Source organism: Cupressus sempervirens, chromosome 6 (assembly GCF_028749045.1).
Source record: "Cupressus sempervirens isolate cs-2001-9-10 chromosome 6, ASM2874904v1, whole genome shotgun sequence".
Lineage (NCBI taxonomy): Eukaryota > Viridiplantae > Streptophyta > Pinopsida > Cupressales > Cupressaceae > Cupressus > Cupressus sempervirens.
This window is the reverse complement of record NC_143123.1, coordinates 450,764,693-450,792,234: the sequence shown is the minus strand read 5'-3', so window position 1 is coordinate 450,792,234 and position 27,542 is coordinate 450,764,693.

The following is a 27,542-nucleotide window of genomic DNA, read 5'->3' as shown; positions in this document are numbered from 1 at the left end:
TATTTAATTAAATAAGAAAAGTCTCTCTAATTAATTGAAGATTATTTAATTAAATAGAAAAAGTAATTATGAGAGCATATCTCATTTTATCAAATTAAATATCTCAAGAAAATCTCTCTTCAGTTCAAAAAGACAAATTTCCAGTTCACTATTTATCAAAAATGTGTTAAATCAGTTAACTCCTTTTTCTACTCAAATTGAATCAGTTAACTCCTTATTTTACTCAAATTAAATCTGTTAACTCCCTTTAATTTGGAAATCTCCCTTTATGACTGAACTTCACCTTTAATCTTGACCGCTGATTGAAATCGATCTCAACCGTTGATGAATTCCAGGAAAGTCTATTTAAGAGACCCTCATCTCTTCATTTTGAAAGGTTGAATGAGAATTTGCATCAAATTGTTGTTGGAATTCATACTCACATTTGCTCATATTCACATACGCAAAGATCAAGTTCGACAAAAAGTTGACCAGATTTAACCACGGTTGACTTCAGTTGACTAGTTTCGAAAAGAATTTTGAAATAATTAAACGAAATTATTTAATTAAATGAAGTACTTACTTCTAATTAATTAAACAAAGTTATTTAATTAAATGAGAAGCCATTCCTAATTAATTAAATGAAGTGATTTAATTAAATTAAAAAAGTGTCTCTAATTAATTAAAAATTATTTAATTAAATAGAAAAAGTAATTACGAGAGCATATCTCATTTTATTAAATTAAATATCTCAACAAGATCTCTCTTCAGTTCAAAAAAGGAAATTTTTAGTTCTCTATTGATAAAAAATGAGTTAAATCAATTAACTCTTTTTTCTACTCAAATTGAATCAGTTAACTCTTTATTTTACTCAAATTAAATCTGTTAACTCCCTTTAATTTGCAAATCTCCCTTTATGACTGAACTTCAACTTTAATCCTGACCTCTGATTGAAATCGATCTCAACCATTGATGAATTCCAAGAAAGTCTATTTAAGAGACCCTTATCTCTTCATTTTGAAACATTGAATGAGAATTTGCATCGAATTGTTGCTGGAATTCATACTCACATTTGCTCTTATTCACATACGCAAAGATCAAGTTTGACCAGAAGTTAACCAGATTTAACCATGGTTGACTTGAGTTGACTAGTTTGGAAAAGAATTTTGAAATAATTAAACGAAATTATTTAATTAAATGGAGTACTTACTTCTAATTAATTAAACAAAGTTATTTAATTAAATGAGAAGCCATTCCTAATTAATTAAAAGAAGTTATTTAATTAAATAAGAAAAGTGTCTCTAATTAATTAAAGATTATTTAATTAAATAAAAAAAAGTAATTATGAGAGCATATCTCATTTTATTAAATTAAATATGTCAAAAAAATCTCTCTTCAGTTCAAAAAGGGAAATTTCCTATTCACTATTGATCAAAAATGTGTTAAATCAGTTAACTCCTTTTTCTACTCAAATTGAATCAGTTAACTCCTTATTTTACTCAAATTAAATCTGTTAACTCCCTTTAATTTGAAAATCTCCATTTATGACTGAACTTCACCTTTAATCCTGACCGCTGATTGAAATCGATCTCAACCGTTGATGAATTCCAGGAAAGTATATTTAAGAGACCCTCATCTCTTCATATTGAAAGGTTGAATGAGAAATTGCATCGAATTGTTGCTGAAATTCATATTCACATTTGCTCATATTCACATGAGCAAAGATCAAGTTTACAAAAAGTTGACCAGATTTAACCACGATTGACTTCAGTTGACTAGTTTCGAAAAGAATTTTGAAATAATTAAATGAAATTATTTAATTCAATGAAGTACTTACTTCTAATTAATTAAACAAAGTTATTTAATTAAATGAGAAGCCATTATTAATTAAATAAATGAAGTGATTTAATTAAATAAGAAAAGTGTCACTAATTAATTAAAGATTATTTAATTAAATAGAAAAAGTAATTACAAGAGCATATCTCAATTTATTAAATTAAATATCTCAACAAGATCTCTCTTCAGTTCAAAAAGGGAAATTTCCAGTTCTCTATTAATCAAAAATGAGTTAAATCAGTTAACTCCTTTTTCTACTCAAATTGATTCAGTTAACTCCTTATTTTACTCAAATTAAATCTTTTAACTCCCATTAATTTGGAAATCTCCCTTTATGACTGAACTTCACATTTAATCCTGACCGCTGATTGAAATCGATCTCAACCATTGATGAATTCCAAGAAAGTCTATTTAAGAGACCCTCATCTCTTCATTTTGAAAGGTTGAATGAGAATTTGCATCAAATTGTTGCTAAAATTCATACTCACATTTGCTCATATTCACATACGCAAAGATCAAGTTTGACCAAAAGTTGACTAGATTTAACCACGGTTGACTTGAGTTGACTAGTTTTGAATTTTTTTTTAAAATAATTAAACGAAATTATTTAATTAAATGGAGTACTTACTTCTAATTAATTAAACAAAGTTATTTAATTAAATGAGAAGCCATTCCTAATTAATTGAATGAAGTTATTTAATTAAATAAGAAAAGTGTCTCTACTTAATTAAAAATTATTTAATTAAATAAAAAATTTAATTAAGAGAGCATATCTCATTTTATTAAATTAAATATCTCAACAAAATCTCTCTTCAGTTCAAAAATGGAAATTTTCAGTTCACTATTGATCAAAAATGAGTTAAATGAGTTAACTCCTTTTTCTACTCAAATTGAATCAGTTAACTCCTTATTTTACTCAAATTAAATATGTTAACTCTCTTTAATTTGAAAATCTCTCTTTATGACTGAACATCACCTTTAATGCTAACTGTTGATTGAAATCGATCTCAACCGTTGATGAATTCTATAAAAATCTATTTAAGAGACACTCATCTCTTCATTTTGAAAGGTTGAATAAGAACTTGCATCGAATTGTTGTTTGAATTCATACTCACATTTGCTCATATTCACATACGCAAAGATCAAGTTTGACCAAAAGTTGACTAGATTTAACCATGGTTGACATGAGTTGACTAGTTTCGAAAAGAAGTTTGAAATAATTAAATGAAATTATTTAATTAAATGGAGTACATACATCTAATTAATTAAACAAAGTTATTTAATTAAATGAGAAGCTATTCCTAATTAATTAAATGAAGTTATTTAATTAAATATGAAAAGTGTCTCTAATTAATTAAAGATTATTTAATAAAATAGAAAAAGTAATTATGAGAGTATATCTAATTTTATTAAATTAAATATCTCAACCAAATCTCTCTTCAGTTCAAAAAGGGAAATTTCCAGTTGACTATTGATCAAAAATGAGTTAAATCAGTTAACTCCTTTTTCTACTCAAATTGAATCAGTTAACTCCTTATTTTACTCAAATTAAATCTGTTAACTCAATTTATTTTGAAAATCTCTCTTTATGACTGAACTTTACCTTTAATCCTAACCATTGATTGAAATCGATCTCAACCGTTGATGAATTCTAGGAAAGTATATTTAACAGACCCTCATTTATTCATTTTGAAAAGTTGAATGAGAATTTGCATCGAATTGTTGCTGGAATTCATACTCACATTTGCTCATATTCACATACGCAAAGATCAAGTTTGACCAAAAGTTGACCAAATTTAACCACGGTTGACTTGAGTTGACTAGTTTCGAAAAGAATTTTGAAATAATTAAAAGGAATTATTTAATTAAATAGAGTACTTACTTCTAATTAATTAAACAAAGTTATTTAATTAAATGAGAATCCATTCCTAATTAATTAAATGAAGTTATTTAATTAAATAAGAAAAGTGTCTCTAATTAATTAAAGATTATTTAATTAAATAGAAAAAGTAATTATGAGAGCGTATCTCATTTTACTAAATTAAATATCTCAACAAAATGTCTCTTCAATTGAAAAAGGGAAATTTCCAATTCGCTATTGATAAAAAATGAGTTAAATCAGTTAACTCCTTATTTTACTCAAATTAAATCTGTTAACTCTCTTTAATTTGGAAATCTCCCTTTATGACTAAACTTGACGTTTAATCCTAACCATTGATTTTGAAGGGTTGAATGAGAATTTGTATCGAATTGTTGCTGGAATTCATACTCACATTTGCTCATACTCACATACGCAAAGATCAAGCTTGAGACAAAGTTGACCAGATTTAAGCATGGTTGACTTGAGTTGACTAGTTTCGAAAAGAATTTTGAAATAATTATACGAAATTATTTAATTAAATGGAGTACTTACTTCTAATTAATTAAACAAAGTTATTTAATTGAATGAGAAGCCATTCCTAATTAATTAAATAAAGTTATTTAATTAAATAAAAAAAGTAACTACGAGAGCATATCTCATTTTATTAAATTAAATATCTCAACAAAATCTCTCTTCAGTTCAAAAAGGAAAATTTTTAGTTCACTATTGATCAAAAATGAGTTAAATCAGTTAACTCCTTTTTTTACTCAAATTGAATCAGTTAACTCCTTATTTTACTCAAATTAAATCTGTTAACTCCCTTTAATTTGGAAATCTCCCTTTATGACTGAACTTCACATTTAATCCTAACCGTTGATTGAAATCGATCTCAACCATTGATGAATTTCAGGAAAGTCTATTTAAGAGACCCTCGTCTCTTCATTTTGAAAGGTTGAATGAGAATTTACATCGAATTGTTGCTAGAATTCATACTCACATTTGCTCATATTCACATACGCAAAGATCAAGTTTGACCAAAAGTTGACCAGATTTAACCATAGTTGACTTGAGTTGACTAGTTTCGAAAAGAATTTTGAAATAATTAAATGAAATTATTTAATTAAATGAATTACTTTCTTCTAATTAATTAAACAAAGTTATTTAATTAAATGGGAAGCCATTCCTAATTAATTAAATGAAGTTATTTAATTAAATAAGAAAAGTGTCTCTAATTAATTAAAGATTATTTAATTAAATAGAAAAAGTAATTACGAGAGCATATCTCATTTTATTAAATTAAATATCTCAACAAAATCTCTTTTCAGTTCAAAAATGGAAATTTTCAGTTCACTATTGATAAAAAATGAGTTAAATCAGTTAACTCCTTTTTCTACTCAAATTGAATCAGTTAACTCCTTATTTTACTCAAATTAAATCTGTTAACTCCCTTTAATTTGGAAAGCTCCGTTTATGACTGAACTTCACCTTTAATCCTGACCGTTGATTGAAATCGATCTCGACCGTTGATGAATTCTAGGAAAGTCTATTTAAGAGACCCTCATCTCTTCATTTTGAAAGGTTGAATGAGAATTTGCATCGAATTGTTGCTGGAATTCATACTCACATTTGCTCATATTCACATAAGCAAAGATCAAGTTTGACCAAAACTTGACCAGATTTAACCACGGTTGTCTTGAGTTGACTAGTTTCGAAAAGAATTTTAAAATAATTAAATAAAATTATTTAATTAAATGGAGTACTTACTTCTACTTAATTAAACAAAGTTATCTAATTAAATGAGAAGCCATTCCTAATTAATTAAATGAAGTTATTTAATTAAATAAGAAAAGTGTCTCTAATTAATTAAAGATTATTTAATTAAATAGAAAAAGTAATTACGAGAGCATATCTCATTTTATTAAATTAAATATCTCAACAAAATCTCTTTTCAGTTCAAAAAAGGAAATTTCCAGTTCACTATTGATAAAAAATGAGTTAAATCAGTTAACTCCATTTTCTACTCAAATTGAATCAGTTAACTCCTTATTTTACTCAAATTAAATCTGTTAACTCCCTTTAATTTGGAAATCTCCCTTTATGACTGAACTTCACCTTTAATCCTGACCGTTGATTGAAATCGATATCAACCATTGATGAATTCTAGGAAAGTCTATTTAAGAGACACTTATCTCTTCATTTTGAAAGGTTGAATGAGAATTTGCATCGAATTGTTGCTGGAATTTATACTCACATTTGCTCATATTCACATACGCAAAGATCAAGTTTGACCAAAAGTTGACCAGATTTAACCACGGTTGACTTGAGTTGACTAGTTTCGAAAAGAATTTTGAAATAATTAAACGAAATTATTTAATTAAATGAAGTACTTGCTTCTAATCAATTAAACAAAGTTATTTAATTAAATGAGAAGCCATTCCTAATCAGTTAAATGAAGTTATTTAATTAAATAAGAAAAGTGTCTCTAATTAATTAAAGATTATTTAATTAAATAGAAAAAGTAATTATGAGAGCATATCTCATTTTATTAAATTAAATATCTCAACAAAATATCTCTTCAGTTCAAAAAGGGAAATTTCCAATTCACTATTGATAAAAAATGAGTTAAATCAGATAACTCCTTATTTTACTCAAATTAAATCTGTTAACTCCCTTTAATTTGGAAATCTCCCTTTATAACTGAACTTCACCTTTAATCCTGACCGTTGATTGAAATCAATCTCAACCATTGATGAATTCTAGAAAAGTCTATTTAAGAGACCCTCATCTCTTCATTTTGAAAGGTTGAATGAGAATTTGCATCAAAATTTTGCTGTAATTCATACTCACATTTGCTCATATTGACATAGGCAAAGATCAAGTTTGACCAAAAGTTGACCAGATTTAACCACGGTTGACTTGAGTTGACTAGTTTCGAAAAAAATTTTGAAATAATTAAATGAAATTATTTAATTAAATGGAGTACTTACTTCTAATTAATTAAACAAATTTATTTAATTAAATGAGAAGCCATTCGTAATTGATTAAATGAATTTATTTAATTAAATAAGAAAAGTGTCTTTAATTAATTAAAGATTATTTAATTAAATAGAAAAAGTAATTATGAGAGCATATCTCATTTTATTAAATTAAATATCTCAAAAAAATCCCTCTTCAGTTCAAAAAAGGAAATTTCTAGTTCACTATTGATAAAAAATGAGTTAAATCAGTTAACTCCTTTTTGTACACAAATTGAATCAGATAACTCTTTATTTTACTCAAATTAAATCTGTTAACTCTCTTTAATTTGAAAATCTCCCTTTATGACTGAACTTCACCTTTAATCCTGATCGTTGATTGAAATCGATCTCAACCGTTGATGAATATTAGGAAAGTCTATTTAAGAGACCCTCATCTCTTCTATAGTACCTACCCTCATTCACATCTTTTCTAGACTCATTGTTGCTATTATTATCAGACTTTGATGGACTAGTTTTATGTTGATGGTTTAGTTGTATTGTTTTGAGACTATCAGACATTATGTTATGGATTCAGTGGTTATATGATGTGATCATTTAGACTTTACATTTCATGCATACATGATGATCATTATATTATTTTTAGTTATTAATGATGATTAGTTAGATGATTTATTATCTCATGTGTTTTATTATGGTTACTTACCTCATACTTGTATGTGTATGGTGTGCATGTTTTCTTATTATACGGCGTTTCTGATGTGGTTAAGGAAGGGAGTCATAGTCACCTGCTTAGTCGGGATCTACACGATGCACCACTTCCTGCCATTGTCTGTTTAGCTTAGCATTATATATTGTATGTACATGCATAGTTTTTCTGCAAGTTGCAGGTACCGGGTATCGACTTCCCTAAATTGGCATGATGAGTGTACCCTATTATACTATCTCAATGATAAGAGAAGGGAGATAAATTCTCAAGTCCAAATCCCTAACCTAAAAACCATTTGTCCTAGTGAGTTAGGACAAGTATCAGAGTTGAGTACCCACCGAATGTGTCGGATGACATATTTCGTGATTTTTAACCCTTTAGACTGATTTTGTATGATTTGTTCTATGATGGGTTTTCATATTTTATCTTGGAGGTTTATGGTGAATTTTTCATTAATTAAGTCTTAATAAATAGATTTAATTAATAAATTAATTATTTTGGAGAAAATTAATAAAATATCATGATCTTTGATATTTTGAGTATAATTAATTAAATGAGAATTAATTGAGGAAAAAGAATTAAATAAAAGAAAATTAGTAAATTAAAATTAATAATAATTATAAAATAATAATAAAGTAATAAATAAAATAATAATAATAAAAGTTATAAAAATTAAAATGAAGGTTATAAAATTTAAATAGAAATTATTTAAAAAGTAAATTGGAGTTATAAGCTTGCATGGGAGTTAACACACTTTTCTATTTCTCATGTGTCAACAACACGGGGGTTAGTGCATTAATTAAGCACATGGTGTCTACAACCCTATGGCTCATCTTGAAGGTTGGAAAAGACCCATGCTTAGTTGGTGACACCTTCCAGCTGTTTCTAGAAGCATTCTAGAGGTTTCCTGAAAGCTTTTTATATTGAAGCATTCTTAGAAGCTTAGACACAGCGTTTGGAGTACAATTGGAGCATTGGAGGATTCGAGAGTTCTGAAGAAGGGAGCTTGCTCTGCGGATTTTCTGAGGAAGAGCGATTTAGCATCAAAATCTGAGTAGATTCTTGTGATTTTACTTATGCTATTTTCACATCTTGCTTTCCCTGTCTTCTTCGTGTCTTCCATATGACTTCTGAGGAATTTCATATTTTTATTGTATGCATTCTCAATTTGGGCAATTAAATTTATTTAAGAATTTTATATGCATAGATCTAAAAGGAAAAAGGGGCTAGGGTTTAAATGGTAGCCAAACCATTAGATTATTTATTAAATAAATTTGAGATTTAAAAGTTTATAGGAAAACTCCAAAAATTTGAATTCATATATATTGTGAATATATATGTTTATATCTTTAAATCTGCATACATATATATTTATATGCATTATTTGTACATATACTGTAACACAAAATTCGTATATATATATATGTGTGTGTGTGTGTGTGTGTGTGTGTGTGTGTGTGTGTGTGTGTGTATTGAGGATTTCGAATATTAAATCGCAGTAGAAAATTCATATTAATGAATTGTTATCGCATGGAAACGTTTTTATAAAAAACGTTATTGAAATTGCATTTTAAAAATATATATATAAATTATTTGGAGGGGCGGGTTATACCCTATACCCCCTCCCTTTCCACGGTTGGTACTGTCGTGACTGACGTCCAACAGCGACCGCAAAGGCCCTGACGTCTCTCAAATGACGGGTTGTGAGTACATTGGGTGCAGCGACCAGGGTACAGTCTGCGATATGCAGACAATGGTACAATTGATATGACCGCAGGTATTACGGCCACTGGTAGAGGGGTTAAATTGATGTATGAATATGAAATTTGACTTTTCAAGTTGCATTGTTTTTAAATTATTAAATGTTATTACTATATATAGATATTATGTATGTATATGTATATATATATATAAATATATATATATATATATATATATGTATAAGTATATATGTATATATACTATTAATTATAAATAATTATTTTATTTAAAATGATTTATATAGATGGATCATTTTGTAAAGATAAAAGATTAAAAGAATATGATTAATAATTATAATGAAGAGATAATAATAATCAACTTAATTTAGTTCATTAAGATTAATTATTAGAACGTGATATAAGTTTTGATATATGCAAATTTTGTTCAATGGAAATGTCATTTTTTAAACAAAGTTTATATGAATAAAATATTATTAGATCAATTAGAAAATTGAGTCTAATGGAGAAACTTTTATCTATCAAACAAATACATGGGTTAGGAAAAACGTGAAATTTCTCCACTTGATATAGTTTGGAAAAACGTAAACTGAGACTTTTAAATTCAAATTTGAAAACTTAGCAAAACCAAAACATGTGTTTACATTGTGTATTCTTAATACTATTGTTTTGGGTTTTGGGTTGACTAGTGTTGACCAATATAGGACGTCTACCAGAGGCTTGGGGGTTATGTGATTGTGATGTCATGATGATGTTTTTATCTCGATCTTTATAAACCAACCCATGGTTTGTGATGGAATGCTCTATGTATTGGATGTGATTACTGATTGTTATAGTTGAGATTCTTGTGTATGAGACACTTGACCTAACCATTATTTTGGTCATCGATCAGTTATCCTTGATTATTTTCTAGTTGTCATGATGGGACTAAGATGTGGATTTATTCTTGATGATGTCATACTCAACCATTTTTGGAGTCTTCGATCAGTACGATTGAGATATATTTTGGTTATTAAGAACCATTGGATATTTGATTATCAGTAATACTTCAGTTGCCAATAGAGAGTTGTTGTGGTCATGATTTTCCTTTATGCATATTTGATGATTTTATAGATTATCTTTTGTAATATTGAGATTTATGAGTCCATGAGCATTAGGGTAGGATATCTACATGTAGTGATGGGAAGTGTCTTGCAATGGGGGCCGGGGTCCTAAGAGGCTGCCAGGGTAACTCATTGTAAGTTGGATTAATAAGTGATAACATTCACACCTAATACTAACTGAATGAACCTAAAAAGATAAGTGTTTTATTCTCACCCATGCCTTGAGTGCTTGTACAGGCTAGGATGGAAGTAGTGAGAACACATGGTTGCGACCTTGCATTCCATAGTATGCCTTGTCAGTATGAGAGGATACTAGTGGCTGCATGAGATCAGTATGGACCCATGGAGTTTAGCTAACTGCCAGGGTAACTTGTACGTGATAAATGCGATGACACTTTCCCGCTTGCATAGTAGGTTCCTACATGTCATTGTGTGCCTCTGGGAAGTAGATGTCATTTTTGTGATTGGAACCTTGAGTTAGTATACTTTTAGGATTCTTGGACTTATAGAGATATGTGCTATGTGATTTTGATAGCCTGTTTGGGACTTAAGATTATCTCCTTAGCACGGTGGGAGTGGAGCACTTAGGTACCACGCGGTCAGGTGGTAGTGTATTTTCCACTCTTATCATTTAAGACTCATTGAGACATCGTGGCTAATGCATCCTTCGTGATGGTGGATATGTATCCTTTCATTGATGATTAGCATATGTTAGATGATGTTATCTTATGCTTATATTTTCATGTTAGATTACTTTCTACATATGATGTTGTATATGTTAGGAGTGACATTCCTACTATGTTAATACCGATGATCTCTTCGATGATTTGGGATGTTACGCATAGAGGGATGGCTAGGATCCATGATGGTCTAATGATGCTATTAACGGTTGGGAGGAACTGTGCACTTAGTTTATTTTGTTTGATCTTTATGATGGATGTATATGTTGTCTATGATGATGTATCATGTGATTATCCCTACTTTGATATATCATGGATTGAAATAGGATGATGTACCTTATTCTACATATGTATATTCTTTGAGCTTGTCATACCCTGTGACATGTACAGAGGATGATTGAGCATTTGGAAATGTAATGTTTAAAAATTGGACTTATCATTATTATTTCATGTGGATGTTGTACTAGATGGATTCTTGTATGTAATTAAATGTTAAGGGATCTTTAAAGAATGTAATCTGTTATGTATGTTATGTTTACTTTCAGATGGACATTGCTATTGCTTTCGTTATTGTGAATAAGTTATGTATGGTATTTACTTTCATGTAAAAAAAAAATGTTACCAAACTTAGTGAAACTCTAGGTTAATTCTTTGGATCCCTTGTCGGGGCATTACATCTTCATTTTGAAAGGTTGAATAAGAATTTGCATCGAATTGTTGCTAGAATTCATACTCACATTTGCTCATATTCACATACGCAAAGATCAAGTTTGACCAAAAGTTGCCCAGATTTAACCACTGTTGACTTGAGTTGACTAGTTTCGAAAAGAATTTTGAAATAATTAAATGAAATTATTTAATTAAATGGAGTACTTACTTCTAATTAATTAAACAAAGTTATTTAATTAAATGAGAAGCCATTCCTAATTAATTAAATGAAGTTATTTAATTAAATAAGAAAAGTGTCTCTAATTAATTAAAGATTATTTAATTAAATAGAAAAAGTAATTATGAGAGCATATCTCATTTTATTAAATTAAATATCTCTTCAGTTCAAAAAGGGAAATTTCTAGTTCACTATTGATAAAAAATGAGTTAAATTAGTTATGTTGGAAATGAGAATAGAGTAACTGAGAGGGGGAGGGGGTGAATCAGTTACTTCAAAAACTTCTACAGTCCTTAAGATGTCTGAATATCTCTTCGATTTGATTAATATGAAGTGTTAAAACTTGATAATGCAGCAAATGACAAATATTAAGAACTGATATGTTATCATGCACAAAGCAATTTAGCAATTAAGAACACAGGAGACACCAGATTTAACATGGAAACCCAATATGGAAAAAACCACCAATGTAACTAGATACTATTTTTCACTTTTCTAAAGTGAGCCCTGTTAGGAGCCAACCCTATTAAAGGTTACAAAAACACACTATTAGATGTGACCCTGTTAAAGGATTTAATCACCCTATTAGGAGTGGCCTTGCTAGAGGTCTTTAGAACAATTCAACTGAACTATCACCTTGTTAGAGGATTTATTGAATGGTTGTTAAACTAACTCTGTTAAGAGATTTTGAATTCACTGTTACAGTGGTTAGAAAGCAACAATGAAGTGACCTGACATAAGGTACAACTTATCTTTGCTAATTACAGATCTCTGTTATGCTTGGCTGGATCCTCACTGATCAAATGCAACTTTATAGCTCCTTCAACACATCTGATCCTTCATTAGACTTTGCTCAACATTCGCCTTATCATTTCATACTATAATTTGCATTCATAACTTCCCTTTTTTTTTCGGTCTCACACATTTAATTCATAACTGGAATGACCATATATACCTTTCAGATTATCTAAGTCAGCTTGAATCACTGACTAAACAAACAATTACAATAGTCAGCTAGAAGTAATTAATTTGCGAATCCCTATACTAGCCAACCCTGCACGGTAATCTTTGTCAGAAAATAATTCCTGTGATGACCGACTGAGCTCAGTGAATACGGTGAATTTCATAACAATCCTTTAATCGCCGGGAGAACTTGGTAAGTACTAAGTTTCTTGAGATAACCGAGTGAGCTCGGTGGAAACTATCCTTTGTAGACCGAGTGAAGCTCGATTAACACTGACTTCTCCATAATTCCTTTGATGACCGAGTGAGCTTGGTGGAAACTATCCTTTGGAGACCGAGTGAAGCTCGGTTAACACTGACTTCTCCATAATTCTTTTGATGACCGAGTGAGCTTGGTGGAAACTTCCCTTTGGAGACCGAGTGAAGCTTGGTTAATACTGACTTCCTCATTTCCTTCGTTGACCGAGTGAGCTCGGTGATCACTGTCTTTCATCTTTCCTTTGTTTGACTGAGTTGGCTCGGTTGACACTGTCTTCCACATTTCTTTTGATGACCAAGTGAGCTCGGTTGACACTGTAGATTGCATTGCAGACTATCTGAGCTTGTTGAATTTGACACTAATGACTGATATGACATTTGTGTGACGTCAAGGACAACATTATCCAACAATCTCCCTCTTTGGCATTGATGGCAACACAACATGTCATAACAAAATAAAATTTTTGAAAACAAGTCCAACAAGATAACAGACTTATCCCTCTTTCAATAATCTCCCTCTGTTAAGGGACTACATGACAAACTTAACAAACTTTTCAAATTTCACAAGTTTCATAAGGATATGACAGTAAATCTCTACCTCTTTGACAACACATGCCAAAGACAATAGAAGTTAAGTGAATTGTAATGTACCTTTAGTACTGATTCATATGCAATGATTTCTGATTAAACTGCATCAACAGATAGATCTTCAATCTTTCATGCATTGATGCATCACTAGAGCTCATTTTTAGTAAACTTCAGATAGGGGAATGACCCCTAACTTACCTCTGAGATACAAAAATGCATCCTTAGGTAAAGGCTTTGTGAATATGTCAGCAATTTGTTCCTTTGTATGGACATATTCCAATCTGATCTCCTTGTCTTGTACCAATTCTCTGACAAAATGATATTTTATTGCAATATGCTTGGTCTTGGAATGCATCACTAGATTCTTAGATATGTTGATTGCACTAGTATTGTCACAGAACATGACAATTGGTTCATTGACTTCCATCTTCATTCCTTGCAATAACTGCTTAAACCAAACAATATTTGAACAGTTTACTGCTGCAGCAACATACTCTGCCTCTGCTGTAGATTGAGATGTACAATTCTCATGTTTGCTTGTCCAAAAAACCAATCTTTTTCCAAGAAAGAATGCTCCTCCACTTGTGTTTTTTTGTGATCAAGGTTTCCTGCCCAATCAGCATCAATAAACACTTTCAAATCTAAATCACCTCTAAATTTGTACCATAAGCCACAATCTTCAGTTCCTTTCAAATATCTCATTATTCTTTTGATTGTCATCAGATGAGTTTCTCTTGGCTTTTCTAAAAATCTTGCAACAATGCCAACTGCAAGGGCAATATCTGGCCTAGTATGAACTACGTATTGCAATTTTCCAATCATAGATCTATACAATGTTTGATCTACCTCTTTGGATTCATCATCTTTAGTAAGTTTCAATCCAGTACACATGGGAGTTCCAATAGGTTTGTAGTCCTCCATACCAAACTTTTTCAATATTTCTTTGATGTATATTGATTGAGTGATGTAGATGCCATTCTTATTTTGTTGAATTTGGAGACCAACAAAGAATTTTATTTCACCAAACATAGACATTTCAAATTCCTTGTTCATTTGTTCTGAAAATTCTTTGCAAAGATCATCATGCCCTATGAAAACATTATCATCTACAAATATTTCTGCCAAGCCAATCTTATTATCTGGTCCTTCCTTTATATACAAGCTACTATTGTCATTAGTTCTTTAAAAACCAATCTGAATAAGATAGTTATGCAATCTTTCAAACCATGCTCTAGGAGCTTGTTTCAGACCATACAGTGCCTTGTGTAATTTGCAGAGCATGTCCTTTTTATCTAGATCAACAAAACCTTCAGGTTGTTCAATGTAAACCTCTTCATCTAGTATTTCATTGAGGAATGCTGACTTGACATCCATCTGATAAACTTTGAATCCTTTGTGAGTAGCATATGCAAGTAAGGTTCTGACTCCTTCCAATCTTGCAACAGGAGCAAAGGTTTCTCCATAATCTATGCCTTCTTCTTGAGAGTATCCTTTGCATACTAATCTGGCTTTGTTTCTAGATACTTTACCATCTTCAGTCAACTTGTTTCTGAATACCCACTTGGTTCCAATTACATTCTTATTTTTAGGTATAGGTACTAGAGTCCATGTCTTGTTCTTCTCTATCTATTCTATTTTCCTTGTTCATTGCCTCAATCCAACTATCATTTGTCAATGCATCTTTAATGTTTATAGGTTCAAAATCAGCAAGTAAACAAGTATTTTTTAGCTTGCTTCTTGTCAAAGTTCCTTCAGACTTGTCTCCAATGATCTGATCTAGTGCATGATGTCTTCTGACATATTTAGCTAATACAGGTTCTTTGCCTCTTGAATGAGTTTCATTGCTATTTCCTTGTGCTTCAATTTCATGTTTTGGCTGTTCTGGCTCGGTAAGAATTGGCTCGAGTGCTTCAGACTCGATAGATACTTGCTTGGTAATGTCTAAATGTTGTTGTGGCTCAGTTTGAACTTATTGTAACTCGGTTACTAATGACTCAGGAGTTGAGGATTCTTGAGTGAACGGTATGCTTGGTATAGTATTAGGTTCAATGTAAACAAATCTTCTGTAATCTTCAGGTACCTTTTTTCTTTCTTCCTCAGATTTGTTTGCAAACTCATCAACTTTCACATGTGCACTTTCTATGAATTTGTAAGTGGATAGATTTAAACATCTATATGGTTTTCTTTTGCAAGAATATCCCAAAAATATTCTTTCATCACCTTTTACATCAAATTTTCCTTTTCTAGATTTTTTTAAAATATAACATTTGCTTCCAAATACTTTCAGATAACTTACATTGGGTTTGTAGCCATACCATAATTCATAGGGAGTTTTGAATGAGTCCTTCTTCAACTGTACTCGGTTTAAGGTATGAACTGCAGTGTTGATCGCTTCCTTCCAGTATTTGATAGCAATGTTCTTTTTTATCATCAGGGTTCTTGCACAATCCATGATGGATCTATTTCTTCTTTAAACTATTCCATTTTGTTCAGGAGTTCCTGGTGCTGAGACCTGTCTTTTAATACCTTTTTCAATGTAGAAGTTGTTGAATTCATGTGAGATGAATTCACCGCCTCTATTTGACCTTAAACATTTTAGTCTTTTTACCATTTTTTTTTTCTACTCTTGCTAAATACCATTTGAATTTCTCAAATGCTTCTGATTTATTCCTTAGATACATGACAGTCATCATTCTTGAGTAGTCATCAACAAAAAGAATGAAAAACTTTTCTCCAGTATAGCTTTTTATTCCAATGGGTCCACATAAATTAGTATGCACAATTTCTAATATATCTTCAGACTGATAGTTCTTACTTTTAAAACTAGTCTTTCCCATTTTACCAATCTGACAATTCTTGCATAGACCAACATCAGGTTTCTTAATGTTAGGAATGCCTCTCACTTTCTTGAATTTGCTTATTTTTACTAGATTATCAAAATTGACATGACACAACCTTTTATGCCATAACCAACTTTCTTCAATTTGAGCAATAAAACATGAGCATTCACCAAGTTCTAGATAAAACAAGTTACCTTTAGTTTGGGTGCCAGATCCTATCAGCTTTCTTTGCTCATTCAACAATCTTGCCTTTCCATGCATGAATTCCACCTTGAATCCAGTATTGAGTAACTGTGCCACACTTAGCAAATTATGTTTAAGACCTTCAACCCAATAGGCATTATTACATACAAGTTCTTTGGTTAGATAGATTCTTCCTCTTCCTTTTATGAAACAAGGTTCATTATTACCAAACCTTACACTACCACCATCATAGTCTTCAAACTGATCAAACTTAGTTTTATCACCAGTCATATGATGTGAGCAACCACTGTCTATAATCCATGTATCATTCTTACTTATATGAGAAACAAGTGCCATTTTATCTTCCTCATCACTATCAGAATCATCTTTAATGGCAATATAAACAATTTCATCCTCACTATTATTAGAATCTTTAGAATTTTCAGCCATGAAGCATGATTTCTTACCTTTGTTCTTGGATGATTTGAAGTCTTTCTTGCCATTCCATTTCTTTTCATCATGGTTTTGCTTGTTTAGACACCTTGCTGCAATATGACCAATTTCTTCACAAGAAAAACAGATTAGGGGAACTTTACCTTTGCATTTTCCTCTGCTTCTACAATATTTCTTTGCTAGTAGAGCTTCAATCACTTCGAGGTCACTATCTAAACTTTGGCTTGATTCATTCTCACTTTCTGACTGAGATTTCTTCTCTTTTTTGTTTTTCTCCTTGAATGAGAGCTTGGCTTGAAATGTTGATTCAATGTTCTTGGAAGCTGGAACATAGTTGTTAAAGTTATCTAGTTCAAATGCAGTTAGTCTTCCAACTATGGCCTCAAGATTTATCTGATGATTTGCTTCACACCTTCTTTCCTAAATTGCAGAAACTTTGATTGCATAAATAGGAAGCAAGGTTCTAAGAACTTTTCTTATAACCGTTTCTCCTTTGATATCACCTCCAGATGCTCTGATCGCACTCACACATGCTTTAACTCTTTCAACATACTTTGCAATGGTTTCATCCTCTCTCATCCTCATTTGATCAAATTGTCCTCTTAGACTTTTTGCTTTTGCTCTTCTCACATTATCATCTCCTCCATAGATTTCTTTTAGCTTGTTCCACATCTCAAAGGCAGTTTTGCAATCCTTAATGTCATCAAATTCTTCATAACTAAGAGCGGATGCTATGTCTATCATCATATTGTTGTGAGTCTTCTTTTCAACAATGTCATTGACAGACAATGTTCCAGGAGGTTCTTCATATTTTTCTTCAAGGTATTTTAGTCCAGTATCACCAATAGTAGCCAAATGAAGTCTCATCAATCCTTGCCATGCAGAGAAGTTATCTTTGTTGAGTTTTGGAATTTCTCTTTTGTAAGACATCTTGATCTTTGGCTTAGATCCTTGAAATCTCTTCTTGCAAGCACCAAATGCTCTGATACCAATTGTTGGAAATGAGAATAGAGTAACTGAGAGGGGGAGGGGGTGAATCAGTTACTTCAAAAACTTTCATAGTCCCTAAGATGTCTAAATATCTCCTCGATCTGATTAATATGAAGTGCTAAAACTTGATAATGCAGCAAATGACAAATATTAAGAACTGATATGTTATCATGCACAAAGCAATTTAGCAATTAAGAACACAGGAGACACTAGATTTAACGTGGAAATCCAATATGGGAAAAACCACCAATGTAACTAGATACTATTTTTCACTCTTCTGAAGTGAGCCCTATTAGGAGCCAACCCTGTTAAAGGTTACAAAAACACACTGTTAGATGTGACCCTATTAAAGGATTTAATCACCCTGTTAGGAGTGGCCTTGCTAGAGGTCTTTAGAACAATTCAACTGAACTATCACCTTGTTAGAGGATTTATTGAATGGTTGTTAAACCAACTCTGTTAAGAGATTTTGAATTCACTGTTACAGTGGTTAGAAAGTAACAATGAAGTGACCTGACATAAGGTATAACTTATCTTTGTTGATTACAGATCTCTGTTATGCTTGGCTGGATCCTCACTAATCAAATGCAACTGTACAACTCCTTCAACACATCTAATCCTTCATTAAACTTTTCTCAACATTCGCCTTATCATTTCATACTATAATTTGCATTCATAACTTCTATTTTTTTTCCTTTTCGGTCTCACACATTTAATTCATAATTGGAATGACCATATATACCTTTCAGATTATCTAAGTTGGCTCGAATCACTGACTAAACAAACAATTACAATAGTCGGCTAGAAGTAATTAATTTGCAAATCCCTATACTGGCTGACCCTTCATAGTAATCTTTGTCAAAAAATAATTCCTGTGATGACCGACTGAGCTCAGTGAATACGGCGAATTTCGTGACAATCCTTCAATCGCCGAGAGAACTCGATAAGTACTAAGTTTCCTGAGATAACCGAGAGAGCTCGATGGAAACTATCCTTTGGAGACCGAGTCAAGCTCGGTTAACACTGACTTCTCCATAATTCCTTTGATGACCGAGTGAGCTTGGTGGAAACTATCCTTTGGAGACCGAGTGAAGCTCGGTTAACACCGACTTCTCCATAATTCCTTTGATGACCGAGTGAGCTCGGTGGAAACTTTCCTTTGGAGACCGAGTGAAGTTCGGTTAATACTGACTTCCTCATTTCCTTCGTTGCCCGAGTGAGCTCGGTGATCACTGTCTTTCATATTTCCTTTGTTTGACCGAGTTGGCTCAGTTGACACTATCTTCCACATTTCTTTTGATGATCGAGTGAGCTCGGTTGACACTGTAGATTGCATTGCAGACTATCTGAGCTTCATGAATTTGAGACTAATGACTGATATGACATTTGTGTGACGTCAAAGACAACATTATCCAACAAGTTAACTCCTTTTTCTACTCAAATTGAATCAGTTAACTCCTTATTTTACTCAAATTAAATCTGTTAACTCCCTTTAATTTGAAAATCTCCCTTTATGACTGAACTTCACCTTTAATCCTGACCGTTGATTGAAATCAATCTCAACCGTTGATGAATTCCAGGAAAGTCCATTTAAGAGACCCTCATCTCTTCATTTTGAAAGGTTGAATGAGAATTTGCATCGAATTGTTGCTAGAATTCATACTCACATTTGCTCATATTCACATACGCAAAGATCAAGTTTGACCAAAAGTTAACCAGATTTAACCACGGTTGACTTGAGTTGACTAATTTTGAAAAAATATTGAAATAATTAAATGAAATTATTTAATTAAACGGAGTGCTTACTTCTAATTAATTAAACAAAGTTATTTAATTAAATGAGAAGCCATTCCTAATTAATTAAATGAAGTTTTTTAATTAAATAAGAAAAGTGTCTCTAATTAATTAAAGATTATTTACTTAAATAAAAAAAGTAATTATGAGAGCATATCTCATTTTATTAAATTAAATATCTCCACAAAATCTCTCTTCAGTTCAAAAAGGGAAATTTCCAGTTCACTATTGATAAAAAATGAGTTAAATCAGTTAACTCATTTTTCTACTCAAATTAAATTAGTTAACTCCTTATTTTACTCAAATTAAATCTGTTAACTCCCTTTAATTTGGAAATCTCCCTTTATGACTGAACTTCACCTTTAATAATGACTGTTGATTGAAATCGATCTCAACCGTTGATGAATTCCAGGAAAGTCTATTTAAGAGACCCTCGTCTCCTCATTTTGAAAGATCGAATGAGAATTTGCACCGAATTGTTGCTGAAATTCATACTCACATTTGCTCATATTCACATACGCAAAGATCAAATTTGACCAAAAGTTGACTAAATTTAACCACGATTGACTTGAGTTGACTAGTTTCGAAAAAAAAATTGAAATAATTAAACAAAATTATATAATTAAATGGAGTACTTGCTTCTAATTAATTAAACAAAGTTGTTTAATTAAATGAGAAGCCATTCCTAATTAATTAAATAAACTTATTTAATTAAATAAGAAAAGTGTCTCTAATTAACTAAAGATTATTTAATTAAATAGAAAAAGTAATTATGAGAGCATATCTCATTTTATTAAATTAAATATCTCAACAAAATCTATCTTCAGTTCAAAAAGAGAAATTTCCAATTCACTATTGATCAAAAATGAGTTAAATCAGTTAACTCCTTTTTCTACTCAAATTGAATCAGTTAACTCCTTATTTTACTCAAATTAAATCTGTTAACTCCCTTTAATTTGGAAATCTCCCTTTATGACTAAACTTCACCTTTAATCCTGACCGTTGATTGAAATCGATCTCAACCGTTGATGAATTCCAGGAAAGTCTATTTAGAGACCCTCATCTCTTCATTTTGAAAGGTTGAATGAGAATTTGTATCGAATTGTTGCTGGAATTCATACTCACATTTGCTCATATTCACATACGCAAAGATCAAGTTTGACCAAAAGTTGACCAGGTTTAACCAGGGTTGACATGAGTTGACTAGTTTCAAAAAAAAATTTGAAATAATTAAACAAAATTATTTAATTAAATGGAGTACTTGCTTCTAATTAATTACACAAAGTTGTTTAATTAAATGAGAAGCCATTGCTAATTAATTAAATGAAGTTATTTAATTAAATAAGAAAAGTGCCTCTTATTAACTAAAGATTATTTAATTAAATAGAAAAGGTAATTATGAGAGCATATCTCATTTTATTAAATTAAATATCTCAACAAAATCTCTCTTCAGTTCAAAAAGAAAAATTTTCAGTTCACTATTGATCAAAAAAGAGTTAAATCAGTTAACTCCTTTTTCTACTCAAATTGAATCAATTAACTCCTTATTTTAATGAAATTAAATCTGTTAACTCCATTTAATTTGAAAATCTTCATTTATGACTGAACTTCACCTTTAATCCTGACTGTTGATTTAAATCGATCTCAACCGTTGATGAATTCCAAGAAAGTCTATTTAAGAGACCCTCATCTCTTCATTTTGAAAGGTTAAATGAGAATTTGTATCGAATTGTTGCTGGAATTCATAATCACATTTGCTCATATTCACATACGCAAATATCAAGTTTGACCAAAAGTTGACCAAATTTAACCATGGTTGACTTGAGTTGACTAGTTTCAAGAAGAATTTTGAAATAATTAAATGAAATTATTTAATTAAATGGAGTACTTGCTTCTAATTAATTAAACGAAGTTATTTAATTAAATGAGAAGCCATTCCTAATTAATTAAATGAAGTTATTTAATAAAGAAAGTTGTCTCTAATTAATTAAAAATTATTTCGTTAAATAGAACAAGTAATTATGAGAGCATGTCTCATTTTATTAAATTAAATATCTCAACAAAATCTCTCTTCAGTTCAAAAAGGGAAATTTCCAGTTCACTATTGATCTAAAATGAGTTAAATCAATTAACTCCTTTTTCTACTCAAATTGAAATAGTTAACTCCTTATTTTACTGAAATTAAATTTGTTAACTCCTTTTAATTTGGAAATCTCCGTTTATGACTGAACTTCACTTTTAATATTGACCGTTGATTGAAATTGATCTCAACCGTTGATGAATTCCAAAAAAGTCTATTTAAGAGACCCTCATCTCTTCATTTTGAAAGGTTGAATGAGAATTTGCATCGAATTGTTGCTAGAATTCATACTAACATTTGCTCATATTCACATATGCAAAGATCAAGTTTGACCAAAAGTTCACCAGATTTAACCACGGCTGACTTGAGTTGACTAGTTTCGAAAAGAATTTTGAAATAATTAAACGAAATTATTTAATTAAATGGAGTACTTGCTTCTAATTAATTAAACAAAGTTGTTTAATTAAATGAGAAGCCATTCCTAATTAATTAAATGAAGTTATTTAATTAAATAAGAAAATTGTCTCTAATTAACTAAAGATTATTTAATTAAATAGAAAAAAAAATTATAAGAGTATATCTCATTTTATTAAATTAAATATCTCAAAAAAATCTCTCTTCAGTTCAAAAAGAGAAATGTTTAGTTCACTATTGATCAAAAATGAGTTAAATCAATTAACTCCTTTTTCTACTCAAATTAAATCAGTTAACTCCTTATTTTACTAAAATTAAATCTGTTAACTCCTTTTAATTTGGAAATCTCCCTTTATGACTAAACTTCACCTTTATTCTTGACCGTTGATTGAAATCGATCTCAACCGTTGATAAATTCCAGAAAAGTCTATTTAAAAGACCCTCATCTCTTCATTTTGAAATGTTGAATGAGAATTTGCATCGAATTGTTGCTGGAATTCATACTCACATTTGCTCATATTCACATACGCAAAGATCAAGTTTGATCAAAAGTTCACCAGATTTAACCACGATTGACCTGAGTTGACTAGTTTCGAAAAGAATTTTTAAATAATTAAATGAAATTATTTAATTAAATAGAGTATTTGCTTCTAATTAATTAAACAAAGTTATTTAATTAAATGAGAAGCCATTCCTAATTAATTAAATGAAGTTATTTAATTAAATAAGAAAAGTGTCTCTAATTAATAAAAAATTATTTAATTAAATAGAACAAGTAATTATGAGAGCATATCTCATTTTATTAAATAAAATCTCTCTTCAGTTCAAAAAGAGAAATTTTCAGTTCACTATTGATCAAAAATGAGTTAAATCAGTTAACTCCTTTTTCTACTGAAATTGAATCAGTTAACTTCTTATTTTACTAAAATTAAATCTGTTAACTCCCTTTAATTTGGAAATCTCTCTTTATGAATGAACTTCATCTTTAATCCTAACCGTTGATTGAAATCGACCTCAACCGTTGATGAATTCCAGGAAAGTCTATTTAAGAGACCCTCATGTCTTCATTTTGAAAAGTTGAATGAGAATTTGCATTGAATTATTGTTGGAATTCATACTCACATTTGTTCATATTCACATAAGCAAAGATCAAGTTTGACCAAAAGTTGACAAGATTTAACCACGGTTGACTTGAGTTGACTAGTTTCGAAAAGAATTTTGAAATAATTAAACGAAATTATTTAATTAAATGGAGAACTTGCTTCTAATTGATTAAACAAAGTTATTTAATTAAATGAGAAGCAATTTCTAATTAATTAAATGAAGTTATTTAATTAAATAAGAAAAGTGTCTCTAATTAATTAAATATTATTTAATTAAATAAAAAAAGTAATTATGAGAGCATATCTCATTTTATTAAATTCAATATCTCAACAAAATCTCTCTTCAATTCAAAAAGGGAAATTTTCAGTTCACTATTGATAAAAAATGAGTTAAATCAGTTAACTCCTTTTTCTACTCAAATTGAATCAGTTAACTCCTTATTTTACTCAAATTAAATTTGTTAACTCCCTTTAATTTGGAAATCTCCCTTTATGACTAACTTCACCTTTAATCCTGACCGTTGATTGAAATCGATCTCAACCGTTGATCAATTCCAGGAAAGTCTATTTAAGAGACCCTCATCTCTTTATTTTGAAAGGTTGAATAAGAATTTGCATCGAATTGTTGCTGGAATTCATACTCACATTTGCTCATATTCACATACACAAAGATCAAGTTTGACCAAAAGTTGACCAGATTTAACCACGGTTGACATGAGTTGACTAGTTTCGAATTTTTTTTTGAAATAATTAAACTTAATTATTTAATTAAATGGAGTACTTGCTTCTAATTACTTAAACAAAGTTGTTTAATTAAATGAGAAGCCATTGCTAATTAATTAAATGAAGTTATTTAATTAAATAAGAAAAGTGTCTCTAATTAATTAAATATTATTTAATTAAATAGAAAAAGTAATTATGAGAGCATATCTCATTTTATTAAATTAAATATCTCAACAAAATCTCTCTTCAGTTCAAAAAGGAAAATTTTCAGTTCACAATTGATCAAAAATGAGTTAAATCAGTTAACTCCTTTTTCTACTCAAATTAAATCATTTAACTCCTTATTTTAATGAAATTAAATCTATTAACTCCATTTAATTTGAAAATCTCCCTTTATGACTGAACTTCACCTTTAATACTGACCGTTGACTGAAATCGATCTCAACCGTTGATGAATTCCAAGAAAATCTATTTAAGAGACCCTCATCTCTTGAATTTGAAAGGTTGAATGAGAATTTGCATCGAATTGTTGCTAGAATCCATACTCACATTTGCTCATATTCACATACGCAAAGATCAAGTTTGACCAAAAGTTGACCAGATTTAACCACGATTGACTTGAGTTGACTAGTTTCGAAAAAATATTAAAATAATTAAACGAAATTATTTAATTAAATGCAGTACTTATTTCTAATTAATTAAACAAAGTTATTTAATTAAATGAGAAGCCATTCCTAATTAATTAAATGAAGTTATTTAGTTAAATAAGAAAAGTGTCTCTAATTAATTAAAGATTATTTAATTAAATAGAAAAAGTAATTATGAGAGCATATCTCATTTTATTAAATTAAATATCTCCACAAAATCTCTCTTCAGTTCAAAAAGAGAAATTTCAAGTTCACTATTGATAAAAAATGAGTTAAATCAGTTAACTCCTTTTTCTACTCAAATTGAATCAGTTAACTCTTTATTTTACTCAAATTAAATCTGTTAACTCCCTTTAATTTGGAGATCTCCTTTTATGACTGAACTTCACCTTTAATCCTAACCATTGATTGAAATCGATCTCAACCGTTGATGAATTCCAAGAAAGTCTATTTAAGAGACTCTCATCTCTTCATTTTGAATGGTTGAATGAGAATTTGCATCGAATTGTTGTTGGAATTCATACTCAAATTTGCTCATATTCGCATACGCAAAGATCAAGTTTGACCAAAAGTTGACCATATTTAACCACGGTTGACTTGAGTTGACTAGTTTCGAAAATAATTTTGAAATAATTAAATGAAATTATTTAATTAAATGGAGTACTTGCTTCTAATTAATTAAACAAAGTTATTTAATTAAATGTGAAGCCATTCCTAATTAATTAAATGAACTTATTTAATTAAATAAGAAAAGTGTCTCTAATTAATTAAAGATTATTTAATTAAATAGAAAAAGTAATTATGAGAGCATATCTCATTTTATTAAATTAAATATCTAGACAAAATCTTTCTTTAGTTAAAAAAGCAAAATTTCCAATTCACTATTGATAAAAAATGAGTTAAATCAGTTAACTCATTTTTCTACTCAAATTGAATTAGTTAACTCCTTATTTTACTCAAATTAAATCTGTTAACTCCCTTTAATTTGGAAATCTCCCTTTATGACTGAACTTCACCTTTAATCCTGACCGTTGATTGAAATCGATCTCAACAATTGATGAATTCCAGGAAAGTCTATTTAAGATACCCTCGTCTCTTCATTTTGAAAGGTTGAACGAGAATTTGCACCGAATTGTTGCTGGAATTCATACTCACATTTGCTCATATTCACATACACAAAGATCAAGTTTGACCAAAAGTTGACAAGATTTAACCACGGTTGACTTGAGTTGACTAGTTTCGAAAAGAATTCTAAATTAATTAAACAAAATTATATAATTAAATGGAGTACTGGCTTCTAATTAATTAAAAAAAATTGTTTAATTAAATGAGAAGCGATTCCTAATTAATTAAATAAGAAAAGTGTCTCTAATTAACTAAAGATTATTTAATTAAATAGAAAAAGTAATTATGAGAGCTTATCTCATTTTATTAAATTAAATATCTCAACAAAATGTCTCTTCAGTTGAAAAAGGGAAATTTTCAATTCACTATTAATAAAAAATGAGTTAAATCAGTTAACTCCTTTTTCTACTCAAATTGAATCAGTTAACTCCTTATTTTACTCGAATGAAATCTGTTAACTCCCTTTAATTTGGAAATCTCCCTTTATGACTGAACTTCACCTTTAATCTTGATCGTTGATTGAAATCGATCTCAACCGTTGATGAATTCCAGAAAAGTGTATTTAAGAGACCCTCGTCTCTTCATTTTTAAGGGTTGAATGAGAATTTGCATCGAACTGTTGCTGGAATTCATACTCACATTTGCTTATATTCACATATGCAAAGATCAAGTTTGACCAAAAGTTGACCAGATTTAACTAGGGTTGACATGAGTTGACTACTTTCGAATTTTTTTTAAAATAATTAAACAAAATTCTTTAATTAAATGGAGTACTTGCTTCTAATTAATTCAACAAAGTTATTTAATTAAATGATAAGTCATTCGGAATTAATTAAATGAAGTTATTTAATTAAATAATAAAAGTGTCTCTAATTAATTAAAGATTATTTAATTAAATAGAAAAAGTAATTATGAGAGCATATCTCATTTTATTAAATTAAATTTCTCAACAAAATCTCTCTTCAGTTCAAAAAGGAAAATTTTACAGTTCACTATTGATCAAAAATGAGTTAAATCAGTTAACTCCTATTTCTACTCAAATTGAATTAGTTAACTCCTTATTTTACTCAAATTAAATCTATTAACTCCCTTTAATATGGAAATCTCTCTTTATGACTGAACTTCACCTTTAATCTTGACCGTTGATTGAAATCGATCTCAACCGTTAATGAATTTCAAGAAAGTCTATTTAAAAGACCCTCATCTTTTCATTTTGAAAAGTTGAATGAGAATTTGCATCGAATTGTTACTGGTATTCATACTCACACTTGCTAATATTCACATATGCAAATATCAAGTTTAACCAAAAGTTCACCAGATTTAACGACGGTTGACTTGAGTTGACTAGTTTCGAAAAAAATTTGGAATAATTAAATGAAATTATTTAATTAAGTGGAGTACTTGCTTCTAATTAATTAAACAAAGTTATTTAATTAAATGAGAAGCCATTCCTAATTAATTAAATGAAGTTATTTAATTAAATAAGAAAAGTGTCTCTAATTAATTAAATATTATTTAATTAAATAGAAAAAGTAATTATGAGAGCATATCTCATTTTATTAAATTAAATATCTCAACAAAATCTCTCTTCAGTTCAAAAAGGGAAATTTCCAGTTCACTATTGATTAAAATGA